Source organism: Psittacula echo (genome assembly GCF_963264785.1).
Source record: "Psittacula echo genome assembly, chromosome: 3".
In the NCBI taxonomy this organism is placed as follows: Eukaryota; Metazoa; Chordata; class Aves; order Psittaciformes; family Psittacidae; genus Psittacula; species Psittacula echo.
In genome coordinates, this window is record NC_137736.1 from 23,603,366 (window position 1) to 23,620,879 (window position 17,514).

A 17,514-nucleotide genomic window follows, 5' to 3' on the forward strand; every position below is an offset into this window, starting at 1 on the left:
TTCCCTGACAGTTAGTGACACAGTTTTCTCTCCTGTTAGGGATGCCTGTTGGATAAGAACTTTATCTCATGTGCTCTAAATGACTAACTCATGCTAGCTGGTTTTAGTGATTATAGTCTGGTTGTGCACCACTTCAAGCTTGTTTCTGCAGACAGTACCTATCTCCATTAGTCTCTGGACCTTACCCTGTTACATACTTATTTTTTGTATAATTAAAATCTTCAGCTGAAGTCTGTTCTGTGTAAGTCTGCAGAGACTTAATACTTGTAATAAGGATTTGACTTGATGACACTGTCGGTGGAGGTTCCTGAAGAGCTTAGCTATCTTTGATTTGGTGGGCTGTCCAGTACATGGACAGGCTGGCCAGGCAAAAGGGTGTCATTTTTCTAGGGAAACTGGCAGGCTGGTCAAATATAAAGGATTTGAGGAAAGCCCCCTTGTAATGTGACAGTGCCAGCATGTGGGACAAATTTGGACAGGAAGGCACGAGCACTATGCAATCCTTAGGCATAAAACATTGGCCAAGTCTGAGACTAGGACTGGATCCAGACACACCCAACTCCCTCTGTACCTTCTGCAGCAGGAACAAATACTTTCCCTATAGTGTATTTTGTCATTGTTTAGTTGGTGATTAAAAAAATTTTACTGATGGAATTTTGGTTTAGTGTTTAGGTCAGGCAGGCCAAATTTTGTCGGATTCCTACACAGTGATTCTTATTTCTAGGTGACCTACATGACTAAACAAATGAAATGTAGCAAGACAAACTACTCAGCAAGTTTTCAGCAACCTAGGCAACATTCTATTAAATAATAAATGGCAAGGATGGATTTAGGAAGTGTTATATCATAGCATCTTTCCCTTTCTCTTTTCCTTTTCCTTTCCTTTTTTTTTCCAGTACACAATAACAGTTTGTCAGTTTGATACATCAGCTAATCAAACTGTCCCAGTTCATAAGGGCCTGCTGCTATCACAAGGATTATATAGCTACCTATAAACAAAGGAGGGCACATCAGGAGAGAATGTGTTAGGTGTAAAATTAATTAAATGGTGTTCTTAGAATTGCTGCCTGACGTGATAGCAGCCAAGAGAGCAGAGCAGCATCTTGCTTCTCAATTCTAAGGTTGCTTTGAACGGTCTTGCTGCTGCAAGACCTCTGGCTGATGGGTAGGGATTGCCACTGCAAAGATGGACACCTGAATGGCAGCAAGGTCTTCTGCAATTGCAGCTGAAGTTTGGCAAAGCTGGCACCAGGGAAGGGAAGATTTGTTTGGTTTGTAGATTTGCTTGCTGGCATTTTATGCTTATATGTGCGTGATAGTCAGAAAAGAAGAAATCAACAGTTCTTATTGCTAGAAGAGCTCCTCAGGCTGCTCTTTTGTCTGCTTTTGAGCCTTTGCAAAAATGCAAATGGAAATTCTTCCTATTTCCTTAAAAAATCATATGAACCTCTCCCCTTGCAATTCACCTGGCAGGAGATGATGTGTTTATAGGAGATCCTCACACAGCAGAAAAGTACACTAGCAATTCCTTCATCAGCCTAACCTTTCATGGCTAGGAAAGAGTCTGCCTGGATGTTGGCTGAGTGTGCCTGGCTGCCTTAATAGTCTTCTGGTGCCTTACGCTGTGTGCAGAAATTGGGACAGCACTAACTGTTGTCAGAGCGCCAAGCAGACAGCCAAGGTGCAGCAGTGGAACAAGGGTTTCTCTAGGTCGCAGTTGGCTAAAGCTCAGGTTTGAACTGTGCATCTGTAAAAGCTAATGAGCAGAAATCTGAAAACAGATGATACCTAGCCTTCAGGGTGCTATAAAATACATGATTTGCAAAAGAAGATTTCCTAAAATTTTTATGCCAGAAGGGTACTCAATGTGATTAGGATCCAAGAAAGCCGTGTGTTAATGTACCTATAATGAGACATTACTGCCTCCTCTAGCAGTTAGCTGCTAGATAGACAATGCAAGCAAAGGCATTATTTTATCCCTAATAGATTAGGAAATGAGGTGATCAAATTGTTTCCACCTTTTCCACCAAAGTCTTTAAGAACTCTCAGGGAAATGAAAGTACTGAACCCACCTCATCTCAAACATCTGAATTTAGTTCCTTGACTGTAAGGTCATCTTTCCTCTCCCCTCCTAGATTTTTATTACTAAGAGTACAACCACAAAATGTATCAGTCTTTACCTTTTGGTGTAAATGCTCTTACAACTGTAATCAGAGCAGTTGCTTGATACAGCACCATTAATTTTTGCAAACAGGCTCCAAGCTTGGTCTCCTCTGCAGGCAGTTTCATAGTGCTGTATGAAGCTGCAGCGTTCATAGGATTGCGCTGGCAGGAAAGAGAGGGAAGGAGTGAGCCTTCCTGCTGCAGCTGGAATTGAAAAATATTTATTCGTGGTAACATTTTTAAACCTGATAAAACTCATTGTCATGCACAATGACAATGGGAAAAGAGGATTTTAAAAATCAGGAAATATTCAGAAAGCATGATTGTTAAAGGCTGTGTAATTTCATGATTTTGGGGCAGATTCTCAGCTCTGAGGCTTGGCAACAAACAGAGGAACACTGTCTTTCACGCAGTTGAGTCACAGAATTCTATCACCTTTTTTTTTTAAGAGGTACAGTTGGCTGATGTGCTAACTTCGTAACAGATTGCATAGTGTCCCTTTTTTTAATGAAGTATTTTAAAATCCTTTAATTACTAAACTGGTTACATTTGTGCTTCCAGATTTGATGATTACAGGGCTGAGGGATCCATTTTTAAATTAGATGGTCCCAAGTTAACTACAAATACATGTACATTTAACTACCTAATGAGGTGTAGCCACCAAATTTTGAACAAATCCAAACAGGATACTTTTTAACCTGCTAAAGTAAGGGTCCTCTTTATAAAGTTGTTACAGCCCTTATTTGCATGAAATCTATTTTGTTTTGCATGTAGTATAAATCAGTTTCATTCTATTAAAAATGCAGAAAAATATTTTTTCAGATTCTAAAGATGATGAAAATGTATCAAGGCTTGAGTAGGCATTAGCTCTTCATACTGAAATGGCTTCTTTTGTCCATATGTTAGAAATAAGATCCATCCTGTATATGCACTATAAATGCATCCAAATGTACAGCAGTAGTTTTATGTGTGTGAATGAGCCAGGGAATGCATGATTAGCAAGTCATTGCGAGGTGCTGTGAGAATACATACTTTGTGAAATGCATACCTCAACAGAGTTGCCAAAAAGCCCCAGATGATCATTTTTAAAGTGTTTTCAAATATTTATGGGTCTTTGGGGGACCTATAAAGAGTATTCACTTTCCAGAAAACAGACCAATGTAATCTGAAGAAAAAATTATTTTCTGGCCACCCAGCTGCACCAACAAAGTAGGTGAGATATATGGATATTACTTTCAAGTAGATAAGTCAAAGTACAGTTTTCTTGCTATGTGAGGCTTGCAATTCTGTAGTGGAATATATCAAAATCCAAATTTGGCACTGGAAAGTTGCAATTGTTTTGCAGTCCTGTAGTCACTGAGGTGACACAAACTGTTTCGCAGCCTTCCAAAAGGTAAATGACTTCTCTTAAGCTCCCTTAGCTTTCTCCAAACAAAGTCAAACATCTATATATCTCAAATGCTAGCAAAACCTACTATGAATAACAGTGTCTATTTCACAGAGAATACTTGTGTTTGAAAACAGTAAATTACAAGCCCTACATAATGTTCTTCAGATTTGTTAGTGTGGGAATACACTTTTGTACTAGTTACGAAAATAACTGGAATGACCCATTTTCTTTGGTTTCAACAGCTGCAAGTTTCTGAGCTACATTTACAAAGCTACGTTTCTGAGGCAGTGTGAAATAAGAATAGTAGTTATTTTATTGTTTGAAATTAAAGAAGTTTTAAAGTGCTTAGAGCTGCAAATCTGGTAAGTAGCTTTCTTTTCCATCACATGCAATAAAAGGTATAGGTAGTTGTAGGTACAGATGGAGAAACATGAAGGTCATCAAAGTACTTCACTGGCCATCTGCCACTTTTTTCACTGCATACTATGATAATGAATGATATCACTGCAGTTTACTGTCCCATTAAATTTTCTCCATAGACCACCAAAGGTAGCAACTTCCCACTTTGAGGTTTTCTTCTTTCCAGTAAATTGTTGCAGTAAATCATATACAGACTTAACACTTCAGTGGCATAGTATCAAGTGAATTGGATTTAGTTTTGGAAAGAAAGCAAAAAATAATTTCTTCCTGTCTCCTTGGAAAATAAGAGAAGAAGGTACTGTTCTGTTACCTGGTTCCAGTGGACCAAATCAAGGTAAACTTTCCTGTGTCCAAATTATGTTCCTGTGATAGTCTGACCTTATAGACTCAGTCATTCATTTCATAGTACTGAATTTAAGCACAAGGCACATCTCAGTATGACTATTTTAAAGGTTTTGGCTCTTTTTATTCCAAATTTCATCCAGGTAAAACCATTTTTGTTAATAAATTTGAAATTATTTGTGTGCATTTTTCCTTCTACAGTGCTTTATAAATGTATGGTGACTTAGTCTCACTTCACAAATGGGGAGCTGAGACAAAGCAAAACAAAGGACCAGGGATGTGAGAAGGAGCTAGTGCTGACCCAGGCAGGTTGGTCCTCCTCCTCCACTGCTGTGTGGCATAAACTTTTCTGTCCCTGAACCCAGGCCATGGCACTACAGCTGTGTTGGCAAGTGCTGGTGAGCTATTGGTTCCCAGAGCCAGAGCCAGCCCTGATAACGCACACTGCTCAGCCACCCTCCAGGACACCATGCTGACAATCCCTGCATGACTTGCCATTAGTCCTGCAGGAAGTCTGCAGGAAAGTCAGCAATTGAGTTCAGCCCTCTTGAGTTCCTCTGACCATGCACTAACAGCAAGACTATCTTTTCCTTCCTTTTATGTTGGCCTTAAACTTCTTTTTTTCTTTAGCAATTTTTTCTATACTGAGATAAATAAATTCTATTTGAACCACAGAAATGCACATCATTGATTTTGCTGTCTGATCTCATTTCTGTTAACCTCTATACATCAACAGTCTACTCACATTCATTCCTCTGAAAGCTCTTTTTGTTGTTTTAGCAAATTTATTACTTTTTCCACATATCCTTTTAGAAAAATTGGAGCACCATGAGTGCATTTATGACAATCATGCTTTTGCTGAACTAAAGAACAAACATCAATATGAGTCCTGTTACATAAGAGACTCATTCTGCATTTAGGGCAATATTACAGATAGAGTAACAGACTCAAACAAAAATATCTAATGTAGGAGCCAACCCATGGTCTGTCTCATTTTCAGCCTGATGTCAGATCCATAGTAAGCAATTCATTGATCAGTAAATATGACACCTGTATTTACATTTTGTTAAGGTTTGAACTGCACTTCCAGCACCTCCCCACAACGAACATTGACAGGTCTAAAAGATAATGCCAGGGACAAGTATTTCAATAGGACGTGTTTTGAACTGTTCCTTGCTATACTGATAGTCTAGAGTTTTTTCATTTAAGTAAAAATTTTTACTGAATTAGACTTGTTTATCACTAATAAATAATCTCCTTGTTTCCAAGAGAATGACAAAACAATACATAGAAATTAAATTATGGATTAAGGTGCTTGCCTTGAAATATACAAAAACGGTTGTGATTTGAAAGGGTGGGGAAAGCATGAGCAGCACTGCCCATGCTCACCCTACAGACAGGATATATTTCTTTCTTTTTACTCAACCAGCTGTCTATTTCCAGCAAGATAAGGTGGCTATATAAAAAAAAATCACAAACGCAGAAATGAAGCTGCTTTCTGTGGAAGGCAACTTTTCTAATCACTTTGGAGGCAGAAATTATCAAATTATAAATTCTTCGTAGTTATATAGGTTTTCAGAGGGGAAAACAGAGCATTTAGACAAAACTTACAACAGTCATCAGAAAATGTGAGGTAACTGTTTAAAGTAACAGGATAAAGGTGCAGACTGCACATTTTCAAAAAAATTGCTATTATATTTTACAGCATTTTTTCTCAGACACTGCTAAAGTATCAATTTTCCTCTTAGGAAAAAAAGGACAGAAGAAAAAAAAAGAAAAGTATTTTACATCTCAATTCAAGAAAAAGGGGAATCCATTGCTATCTACATGCTGCAAATTTATATGGATCTTATCTATCATGTTCATGCTGATAAGATGTCATTTTAACTAGTTTAATTTGGGTTATATTGTGGATAATTTTACATTAAATTTACACTGTAAAGAATAACATACTTTTTTTTTTTTTCAAGACAGACAAATGTATTAAAAGAATGCAATGTTATGTTCTGCAGGTTTTTTCAACCTAAATGTTTTACATAAAGTTTCAATTATGTTTCCTTTGAGAAGGTGGGGAAGGAGGAACTCTATCAGCTCCTAGGGGTTGCCTCATTGTCAGTCTTCCAAAAGAAAGCAATAACATGAGGCCAATTTCTTTTACTGCCCTACTAGTTCTTGCCTTGCAAGTTTTTAAGTTAGCGTGCAGGTCTTTACAAGGACAACAAAGGGAAATACCACAAAGCCTCCTCTGGCCTTTTCTGCATGAATCCATGCACAGTTACTCCTCTTGCTGCCTCCCAAAAAAAGCCTTGTATCTGCATTGTGCTTTGCTCCGGGGAGTGCAGTAAGACCGAATCCATGTAAGCCATACACAGAAGCAAATTGCACCTCACACATGTGGTACAGCTCACAAAAGTGGAGACTTTTCAGTCCTCAGCATTACCACAATTTCCCTTTGTATTCGCGATCCAGACGGTAAACACCTGAAGAAGGTGCTAACCCCAAACATGTCCAAGGACAAAGGTCCCAGTCTCTGACGACATGCAAAAAGCCTTCGTGTGCACAGAGTTGGGTGATGTTTAGCAGCAACACTGATTTATTCACAGAAGTGGGAGCAAGGTGAGGAAAATAAATTTGCCAAGGGGATCATATGATATGGTTGCCAGTGATAGCAGGGGACAGAATTTGATGACCAAGGAGGTCTCTTTCAACCTTGTACTCTCATGTAAGTGTCAAATGCAAATAGATTTTAGCAAGTGTTAGAGACTATTATATTTGATCTTACCTTGCCTGTCATGTCAGGACTATCAGGAGCTAAGCTGCTCCTATTCTGTGTATTGCACGGTGCTTCGTCACCTATCACATCAGACTGCTCAGCCTAAGGATTTATATAGACATTCAAAAATGAAAATTAGATTTTACTCTATTTCTCTTTAGAGTCTCACAGTAGGCTTGATCATAGTTCACAACTAGGAACTATGCTGCAAGAAATTAAATAACTCACTAGCAGCAAACCGAAACACATATATAACTGTAAAATTCCAGGGACACACTGTATCTGCATTCAAGACTGATTAAAAAGGGAAGCAACTTCAAAATTTTGCCAGATATTTTCCAGCATGAATGACTCCTTTTCTGTCTCTCTCACAGAACACATTGAGAAGCTGTGTTGCACACTGCAGCAATCTCCTATTTCAGCACAAATAAACTGTCAGAGAAAAGGCAAGAGATATGTAACATTATAACCATTATTTATTCTAGATTAATGAAAGGGGAAAATAGCTCTTTTAGTTGCAGTTTGCATGCAGAAAAACATTCATCTTACAGAGCCCAGAATGTCTATTGTATTCACAAGATATTAGCAGCTAGCTGATCTATCAGCTGTGATGAATTATTACATCAGCTTACAGTGATATCAGTTTTCATTACAGGGCAGTCATCCAAGTACTTTCCTATTCTGTTTGCGCATCCTTATTTCTTTGCTTTTTCTTTACTCTTCAGATCCTCTCTGGCCAGGAGGTTGGCAGGCTGCATACGGGGGTTTAATGGCTGAAATACATGAAGTAGAAGAAGCAACTAATCAAGTAAATGGTTTTCCATGGAATTTGTTAATTTTGTACCACGCATTGTTGCTAGAAGCATGTCTTCTTTTCAGACCAAACTTCCTTCTCCTTAGACTAAAGCATGTTACAGCTTGGGTAGAAAGGGGCAGAAAGGAGGGTTGTGGGGTGTTGGTGTTTGGTTGGTTGGTTGCTCTTTGTTGTTTGCAGTGTGTTTTGTGGGGTTTGGGTTTTGTTGGTTGGTTGGGGTTTTGTTCTTTTTTTCACTCCCTGTTACACAGCAGTGAATCTACTGACTAAATAAAGGAAGAAGCTCCAGAGAGAAATTTGCAGCCTTGGGTTGCTATAGTACACAATTTCAGAACAAAAGAGAATAAAAGTGGAAGAAGGAGGGAAAGGCAGGCTATACGTTTACTGTCTAGTAGAGATTGCTCAGAAAATGCCCTCAGTGACAGATTTTCTAGCCTTTGGCATTGCAAGCCTGCAAGCGTGATTTTAGACACAATCTATGCAAACCCATTGGATCCCAGAGGACCCTCATGCCCAAGCTTACTCTGACATCTTAGCAGCTGTCCTCTAGGATGTCCCTGGGTCTTCTCTTTCTTCCTCCAAAACTTCAGGCTCTGGGACAGGAAAACAGGATAGAGAAGGGGGGTCATATATTTACTTAATATTTTTATGTCAAATTGGCAACACCATTTGACTGACAGCAATAGCAGTCCCTCCCTGTTGTGGTATAGTCTCAACCCATGGACAACATCTGTACTCATGTTCAGTAATGCTGCCCTCTTAACAGGACTCTTGTAGGTATACAGACTGTTCTCTCAGCTACCCAGCGGTTTCAACTACAACCATGGTGGAGTCCACTGTGTGATCAGGATGCTCTTCAGTATAACAGAGAAAGGCTGAGTCTTTAAAAAGTATGGATATGTTTATATATATATATACACATCCGTGTATATGCACTGGTATTTTGCAAGAGGAACTATGTCAGGTTTTTTCCTTACTTAAGGGATTTGTTTCCTTCCTCTAGCCTTCCCCCATTCTCCTTAGAAATCATTGTTGCTCACTGAAGGTTTGTATGCTTCAAGCTGTATTGTAGTTTTTTTGGTGCAGGGTTTCTTGTACCTTGCCTATGTTTCAAGAGGAAGCACTGGGCAGCACTTCAAGTCTAAATAATGACAATAGTAATTTCCAACAGACAGACAATCCCTTCCTGGCTGGCTATGGTCTGGCTCTTCAGCCAATGTAACTGGCAGCCCTGATGCTTGGTAGCATTCTAAATGCCAATTTATTAATTTATTCCTTAAAGCAGTCTGATTTTGTTGCATGTGAAAATATATATACTTATCTATTAAAGGAAATACAAGTACAATAAAACAGGAAATATTAAAACATAGCATGATGCACTGAGATGTGGTGTTCCTTAAACAGTAGCAGTAATCTTAATAAAATGCAGATGCAATCATGTTGAGGGAGCAGTGTGGTAATAAAAGTGAAGAAAGGAGCAAGGTGCATAAAAAGAAGGGGGAGACCTTGGGTGGAAGAAAGTCTCTGGATTTAGCAAAGACATAATGTGGAGCCTGTTACAATTGCACAGCTTTGCTTTCAAAATGTAAAGTCAGTGGGTGGGCTGCTTTCATGCCTGGTGTAACCCCACTGCAGTCAGTGGAATTATATCCATTCTAAATGTAGCTCTGCATAAGCACTATAATAAACAGTAGATGTCAATAAAGTCAGATGGACATGATTAAAAAAAGAAAAATTAAAAAGCATTCATAAGCATTTCCTTAAATATATTTGTAATTCATGACCCCTTTTTCCACAGATTATTCACAGTGATAATATTTGGTCATGGAAAATAAATATCTAACAAATGGTTATTCTCACAAGTTTTGTAGCTCTCCTGGAAATCTATTTGGTTTCGGCCTTATGGCCCAGAAAACTGTCAGTCTTCCTACTGTGGAGCTGAAACAATACCATGTGACAAAAGAAACCAGTTCCCTCACACAGCCAGCTCTTTTTGTACAGTGAGAAATCTGCTACACGATGTAGGGGGTGTGTCTGTTACAGATAATAATGAGAGCAAAACAGGAAGACATATTCTTTAAACATAAGATTTAAAGAATAATGCAAACATCAGGCACAGTCAACATGGTTCACAAAGTCCTTTGTAACTAATTTAATACCCTTCTTTGATAAGGTCACCTAGTGAATGATGGAAAGCATTTTCTAGATTTTAGTAAGGCTTTTGATCCTGTCCCTCACAGTATCTTTTTGGAAAAGTTGTCCAGCTGTAAGATAAGTGGATTCATTGTGTACTGGGTGAAGAACTGGCTGAAGGGCAAGGCTCAAGGAGTTGCAGTGAAAGGGGCTACATGTGACTGGTGAAGAGTCATCAGTGGTGTTTCTCAGAGTTCAATTCTAGGGCCAGTTTTGTTCAATATATATATTAACAATCTGGATGCAGGAGTTGAATGCACCATTAGCAAGTTTGCTGATGATGTCAAACTGAGAGGTGCTGTTGACTTTCTCTAGTGACAAGAGGCCTTGCAGAAGAATCTTGATAGATTAGAATCTCAACAGATTAGAGCACCAGACAATGATTAATGGGGTGACATTTAACATCCTGAAATGACAGATTCTACACCTAGGGTGGAGTAATGCCAGGCACAAGTATAAATCTGGAGAGAAGTGTCTGGAAAGCAGCCCTGCAGAAAGGGATCTGGGGGTGCTGGGTGGCAGCAGGCTCAATATGAGTTAGCAGTGTGCCCTGACAGGTAAGAGAGCAAACTGCATGCTGGGGTGCATTAAACACAGTATAACCAGGCAGTCAAAAGAGATGATTATCTTATTGTGTTCAATGTTGGTACTGCTTCACCTCAAGTACTGTGTGCAGTTCTGGGCCCACAGTTTAAGGATGTGAAGGTCCTTTCCTGCCATATGAGGAAAGGATGAGAGAACAGTGTTTGTTCAGCCTTGAGAAAAGAAGGCTCAGGAGAAACGTTTTCACCATTCTCCAGTATTTAAAGGGTGGATTCAATGAAGATGGAGGCTCCCTTTTCACAAGGAGTCACATGGAAAAAACAAAGGGTAATGGGCACAAGTTACTCCCAGGGAGATTATGGTTGGACACAAGAGGAAAAAATTTCATAATAAGAGCAATCAGCCATTGGAATAATCTCCCTGGGGAAATGGTAGATTCCCCAACATCGGACACTTTTAAAATTTGACTAAACAAGGTGCTGGTACCTCTCATCTAGACCATGCTTTTGACAAGAAAGCACGGTCCAGATGATTTTTAAGGTCCCTCCCAACCTCATAGAATTCTATGATTCTATGAATGCGTTCAGAGGAGGACAAATGAAAGGGCTGGAGGAATGTCCTATGAAGAGCAGCTAAGGATTTTGGGTTTGTCTAGTTTGGAGAAAAGGACACTGAGGAGTGACCTCATTGCTTTCTACAGCTTCCTGAGGAGGAGGAGTGGAGAGGAAGTGCTGGTCTCTTCTGCTAGATACCCAGTGATAGGACACATGGGAATGGTTCAGATCTGTGCCAGGGGATATTAGGAAGCATTTCTTTACAGAGAGGGTGGTCAAACACTGGAACACGCTTCCTACAGAGGTGGTTGATGCCCCAGCCCTGTCTGTTTAAAAGCTTTTTAGATAATGCCTTCAATAACATGCTTTAACTTTTGGTCATCCCTGAATTAGTCAGGCAGCAGGACTAGATGATTGCTGTAGGTCCCTTCCAACTGAAATAGCCTATATGTAAGCTCTATAAACTTTTCCTAACTGTATTCAAAAACAGTGTTTATCAATAACTATATGATGTAGAATAATCCCCAAAAATATAAGAATCATTTGATAGCAGTGAGAAACGGTGGGAAAATACTTTGCAGCATTTTACAGGTGAAAGCATGTCATTATTGCAAGAAAAAAGGACATGTATTTCTTTATGTGTATTCTGTAGCATCAGTTACTACTAAAAGAAAAACTTGGGATACCACTCTTGAAGCTTGATCTCGTAATCATTTAAGACATTCTTTGAACATGGATGTGATTTTCTGAAGTTGATTTTCTGCTCTAAGAATATTTTCATGCTCCTCAATTTTTTAAATACTTTTCTGGTCTAATGGAGTTTTAGCAACCCATTCACTATCTAGGCTGAACACAGTTAGGCTTCAGAGTTGTCCAAAATTAGATCTTCGTTGTTCTGCTCAGGTTCTTGGCAATACATTTATGGTTTCCAAACATTTCTACAGGTCAGTATTGCTGGAATCTTGGTATTTAGCTGTACATCTTCTTTACCTGTTAGTGATGATAATGATCAGAGATTTTTGAGGTAGTTATGCCATTACAGGAATATATAAATACAATATAAATAGATAAATAATAGAGTTTCCATCCCAAGATGCCCTGTTACATCTGGAATTTTGTGGAGGAGGACCTTCTGAAGTTCACCAAGGAGAAGAATGTAGTTCTGCACAAGCTGAGAAATGAACTCATCCATCAGCAAAAGCTATGAAACACTTGGGTGAGTGACAATTGATGGAAAGGAAGCTGGGGTAATGGCTAATGTCAGCTGAATACAAGCCAACAGAATGCTCCAACTGTAGACAAGGGAAAGAGTGTCCTGGGCAACATCAGGAGGGGTAAGGCCAGCAGATCAAGGGAGGGCAGCACTTGTCTCTGCTCAGTACTTGAGTGGTTGCACCTGGAATAATGTCTGCTGTTAGATGTCCAAGTTAAAAAGGGACACTCAGAAACTGGACATTGTCCAGCAAAGATCTTTCAAGATGGTCAGCGGCTAGAGCACCTGAGATGCAAGTGGGGGTTGGCAGAACCACACCTCTTTAGTGTGGCAAAAAGAAGGCTTAGGGATGATTAATACCAGTTGGTGATTTCTTTAAAAGCAGTTACAAACTGGCAGAACCAAACTCTTTTTGACAGTGGCAGAAAATATAGCAAGAAGCAAAAAATACAAATTCTGGCTTGGAAGGTTGAAAACAGACATTAAAAAAAATATCTTAACTGAGATGGTGGTGCTGCCATGGAACAGCTTCCCCTGGGACCCTATGAAATCTCCATCCTCAGAGATATACAACACTTGACTAGACAAAGCCATGGATGACATGACCTAGTGCTGGAAATAATCCTGCTTGGAGCAGGATGCAAGACTAAATGACCTCCAGAGGTCTCTTCCAGCCAAAACTATGATTCTATCATTCTAGTATCTTTTCAGATTGGTTTGGGTCTGGGCTCCTTTGGCAGACTTTAGGCCCTCCTGTTCCACATCCTGCTCTTAAAATGCTATGGCTTCACATTCCTGCAGTACTTTTGGACAATCTGAAAAAACAACCGTGGAATGAAACAAAATATTTCCTTGCTTATTGACTCATCCTGTATCTGTAAGAATTTCTCACAGATATAAAGTGGATAGAAATAAAAACAAGAAGGCATAAATGATGAGCCTGAGTAGTTACTATCTTCAGCTGTGCAGGGGTTTACATATTTTGTATAAGCATCTTTATTTTGCTTGTGTAAATGATGTTTTATTTTTTTTTTATTTTATTTTTAAGTTTTCCTCAAACACATCCATATGTGCAATTCATGTTTTACAGAATGTGCATTACTGTTATTCTCTTGAAATATTCCTAGGAGGAAATTTAGCTCTCTGAATAACATTAGTTTTCATTTATTATGAAGCAACAGGCTTTTCTTGAAAAGAAACTTCCTTTTAAATATAGATCCCTAATTGTCAGAGATACTCCTAATAGAACTCACTTTAATTATCCTCCAGCCCTCTTAGCTTTGAGGACAGCAGTACTATTACCAAGCCGAAATTTATGAAAAGGTGAATGACCCAAGAGCTAGGATTGTCTTCAGGAAACCAAGAGCCCCTGTGGTCTCACTTAACATTTCTCCGTAGCCAACAGCATCTTGTTTTACTGAGGCTTTGCTGAATGTTCTTTGCTGCTCTTCTGATACTAATTGACTTTCTTTTGGTTTTCCTTCCTCTTTTAAATGAATAATGTGCTTGGCTATCTTTTTCATGCACTCATCGTTCTGTTTTTCACTGGGAATGGTTCAGCTTTTATGTCTTTTTCTGTCCAACGAACAGCCCTTTGGAACTGCTTAATCCAATGTAGGTCAGCCAGACTTCAGCTTTTCTCATGTTTTCCAGAGTAGATGTTACTGTCACCTTTCTACAGACTAGAATATTTGATAAAAGGCACTCTGTGCCTTCAGGCTTCAATTCCATAAAGGTAATGTCTTTTCCCCTACTGTTCCCAAACCAAGGTGGTGTAATGAAATTCAGCATCATGCAGGATAAGATATCTATATAAATAGTCACATTCTTTAAAATACCATTAACACTTATATTTAAGAAAAAGCTGTCTATAATTAGGGGAAAATATGAAAATGTTCAATACGCTCATTTTAGTTTCCAATCCCAAACTCTCTGCTTCATTCAGCACAGGGTGCAACATAAAGCAGGCAATCTGGGTCACATTCTAATGTTCTGATTTTCTCTGTAACCTCAGATGAGTGGTTATATTCACTTACACCATCTAGTATTCTTGCTTTTCTTCTGATTTATGACTTCTTGCCACTCAGACCTTTACTCATACAAAAGTTAGGAAAATCAACAGTGACAACTAGCATTAGGGATAGCCATGACTCCTTCCTTGCTCTGGGCATGAATTCACCACTGCTGGAAATTAAGAACTTTCTTTTTTTCCATTTATATATCTGTTTTTACCTGGTTTTCTCATAACAGTGACATTTCCAATTGTTCTTATATGCAGGTTATAATACTGTAGTATATTCTTTTAAAATATTGACACTAAACCCAGGAAAATCAGGTCTGTGACTACTTAGCCTGCTGAGATCAGTGATGTGAAAGAACAATCTCAAATCCCCTTGACTTTGTATGCTACTAAGCATAACTGTAGCAACTCACATTGGTCTACAAAATAAGAACTTGGATAATGCAAAAGAATAAGAATTTGTGTTATTTAAAAAATCTTCTCTGATTGGGATCTGCAATAAAAAGTCAGATTTGCATGTTAATATGAAAAAATATACATATATTTCTAGAAATCACTTCTGCAGCTGATTTTCTTTTGCAATGACAAGGGACACAAACTGTCTGCCTCATTTGTTCTTGAAGGTGGGGGAGTTTAAAGAACAAGGAGGGAAAGCAGAAGGTGAAAAGGAATTAATAGTTCATTGGCAAAATTAACCCTTTGTCTATAATTCTTCTGATACCAGACAAATGTGGTTTTTTCTGATACACTCACAGCCTGAAATGGATAGAAGTGCACAATTTTGTTATCTAAAAAAAAAGGGAAGGTCTGATAGTAGCCCACAGTGACTGAGATGCAACAAAATGCATTCAGTATATGGCAAATGTTTTTATCATTGTGTTATAAATCACTCACAAAAATGTAATAAAAACCCCACACACACCAAAATCAAACATTGACCTTACGATTACACATGCTTATGAATCAAAATCATCAGTTTGGATGCTCCAGATCTCTGAGAAAATTCAGTGTGGATTTAAGCTTTGTGGTTTCATGCTGTCTCTCTAAAGAAACTCAGCCAAAGTTTTGGTTCCAGGCACTCTTGAACACTTTAAAATAAGTCTTGTAGGCGTTCATTCTATGGCATAAAGAAACAAACAACAAGAAAGCATTATTTTAGATTTCATTTATTTTTTAACTCCATTGGTTATTCTCCAGGCAGTTTCAGAGAGACTTAGTGGAACCTCTTTTACATGTGTAAGTGATATTTTGGTGTTCATATTTGTTTGATAATTGAGAATCCTTTTAACAGTGCAAATCTATCCAAAGAGGACTGAAAATTAGGTCCACTATTTGGTTACTCGAGGTATCTGAATTTGAGACACCAGGTGAATAGCCAGACATTAAAATGCCCCTTTAATGATATCAAGACTTTTTTCCCGTTTTAAAAAATATTTCTATTTCTACCCTGTCTCACTTCATCCCACTGCTCCCAAGGAAAGTCAGTAAGATTCTCTGACTGCTTTTGCAAAGGATAAACATGGCTTCCTCAGAGTACAGTAAAAGCTGATAAAACGTTCTGTTGCCCCAGCCATGAGGAGCTCAGAGCAGGTGGGATTAGGGCTGCTTTTACCAAAGAAAAGTGGTGAAGAAAAAGTGTACTAATGCACCAGCATGCTGAGGAGAGCCCTGGAGAGCCAGATTTGCTGCCCATTTAGCACTCAGTGAGATGAGAGTGTTAGTGAAATCACTACTGTTCATAGGAGGGACTACTGCCACCCCACACCATGGCTGCTGCTACTTATGCTTAGCAGAAAGTCTCTAGCAATGAAGGCTGGCCATTCTGCTACTCTTTCAAGCCTGTTACCCTAGAAATTGATTAGTTTGCCTAAAGTCTTACCTTCCTGATATACAAGAAGCCTGTCAATACTGGATTTACTGAAAGGCACAGGGAAATGTGTACTCATGCAACCAGCTGAGTTTCCAACACATGCATTTCTCCACTTGTCTGTGTAGAGATGGGCAAGTCTGGCAACTTGATGATTTCCATCTCCAGCAGCTTTGCTTTATTGGTAGCAAATGTGCTTTAAACAGATCATTGTGCCTCTACACTGAAAGTCATTGACCCAACCTCCTGGTTCTTTAGAGTTGTAGTCGGCAAAGGTTGTGCATGATGTCCTGCAAGCCCGCTATTGTGCTGAAACACTGACTAGCTGCATAATAATCTATGTAAATTATGAACTCAGCAATGACCATTTTCCCTCTAAAACTACTACAAGGGATCATAATTCCTCCTTTTTAGGCTTTTCTCATCTTTACTACAAAATTATAATTTCGTCTGATAACTGTGTGACCTTTTGGCAAACCTCACTCTTCTGCTCATTCTGCGGATTGGCATCTCTCTGTTTGACTCACTGTCCATCTCTTAAATGTACATTTCAGAGTCTTTACCGGGTTTTGTTTGAAGATGGGATTGCTTAAAAGACAGATTCAAGATCCAAGTCCTGATCAAGATTCAAGATCAAGATCCACGTTTCTTAGGTTATAATAGGAGTTCTATTATTTTCAAAGTCTCTTGAAGAGCAGCTACAGTGTGCTATTTCAGTCTCCAGATTTGAGGAAAGGTGGAGGTTCCTGCTGAACAGATCTCAGTAAAATCAGCAGCAGACCCCTTTAGAAAAAAAATATTGACAACCTCTGTTGTAGAGCCACCAAAACACAATGCAAATGCAAAACTGTCTGAATCTGCTTATTTTGGCATCTCAACCTGCAAATCAAATTGTCATATGAATGTGATCTTTTTGGATTTCATGTCTTCCAGATGGCATCTTTCCCACATGCTCGCAGCGTGTATTAGCTCCGTGATACCTGAGCAGTACTCTGAATGCAGTTCCCTAAAATGGCAAAATTAAATGGAGGCTTATTTCCTGCTAAAGGAATGTCCTGTCTGTATCTAAGATTATATAGAGGGTTGCTGACTTGCCATTTGGGACTTTTCAGTTGTCTCCAGACAGCTATGCTGCTCAGATTTTTAGGCTACCACTACTGATGTGATCTGAGGAGCTTCCTAACACAAGCTCCAGATTGCAGCACTCCACCATCATGGGCAG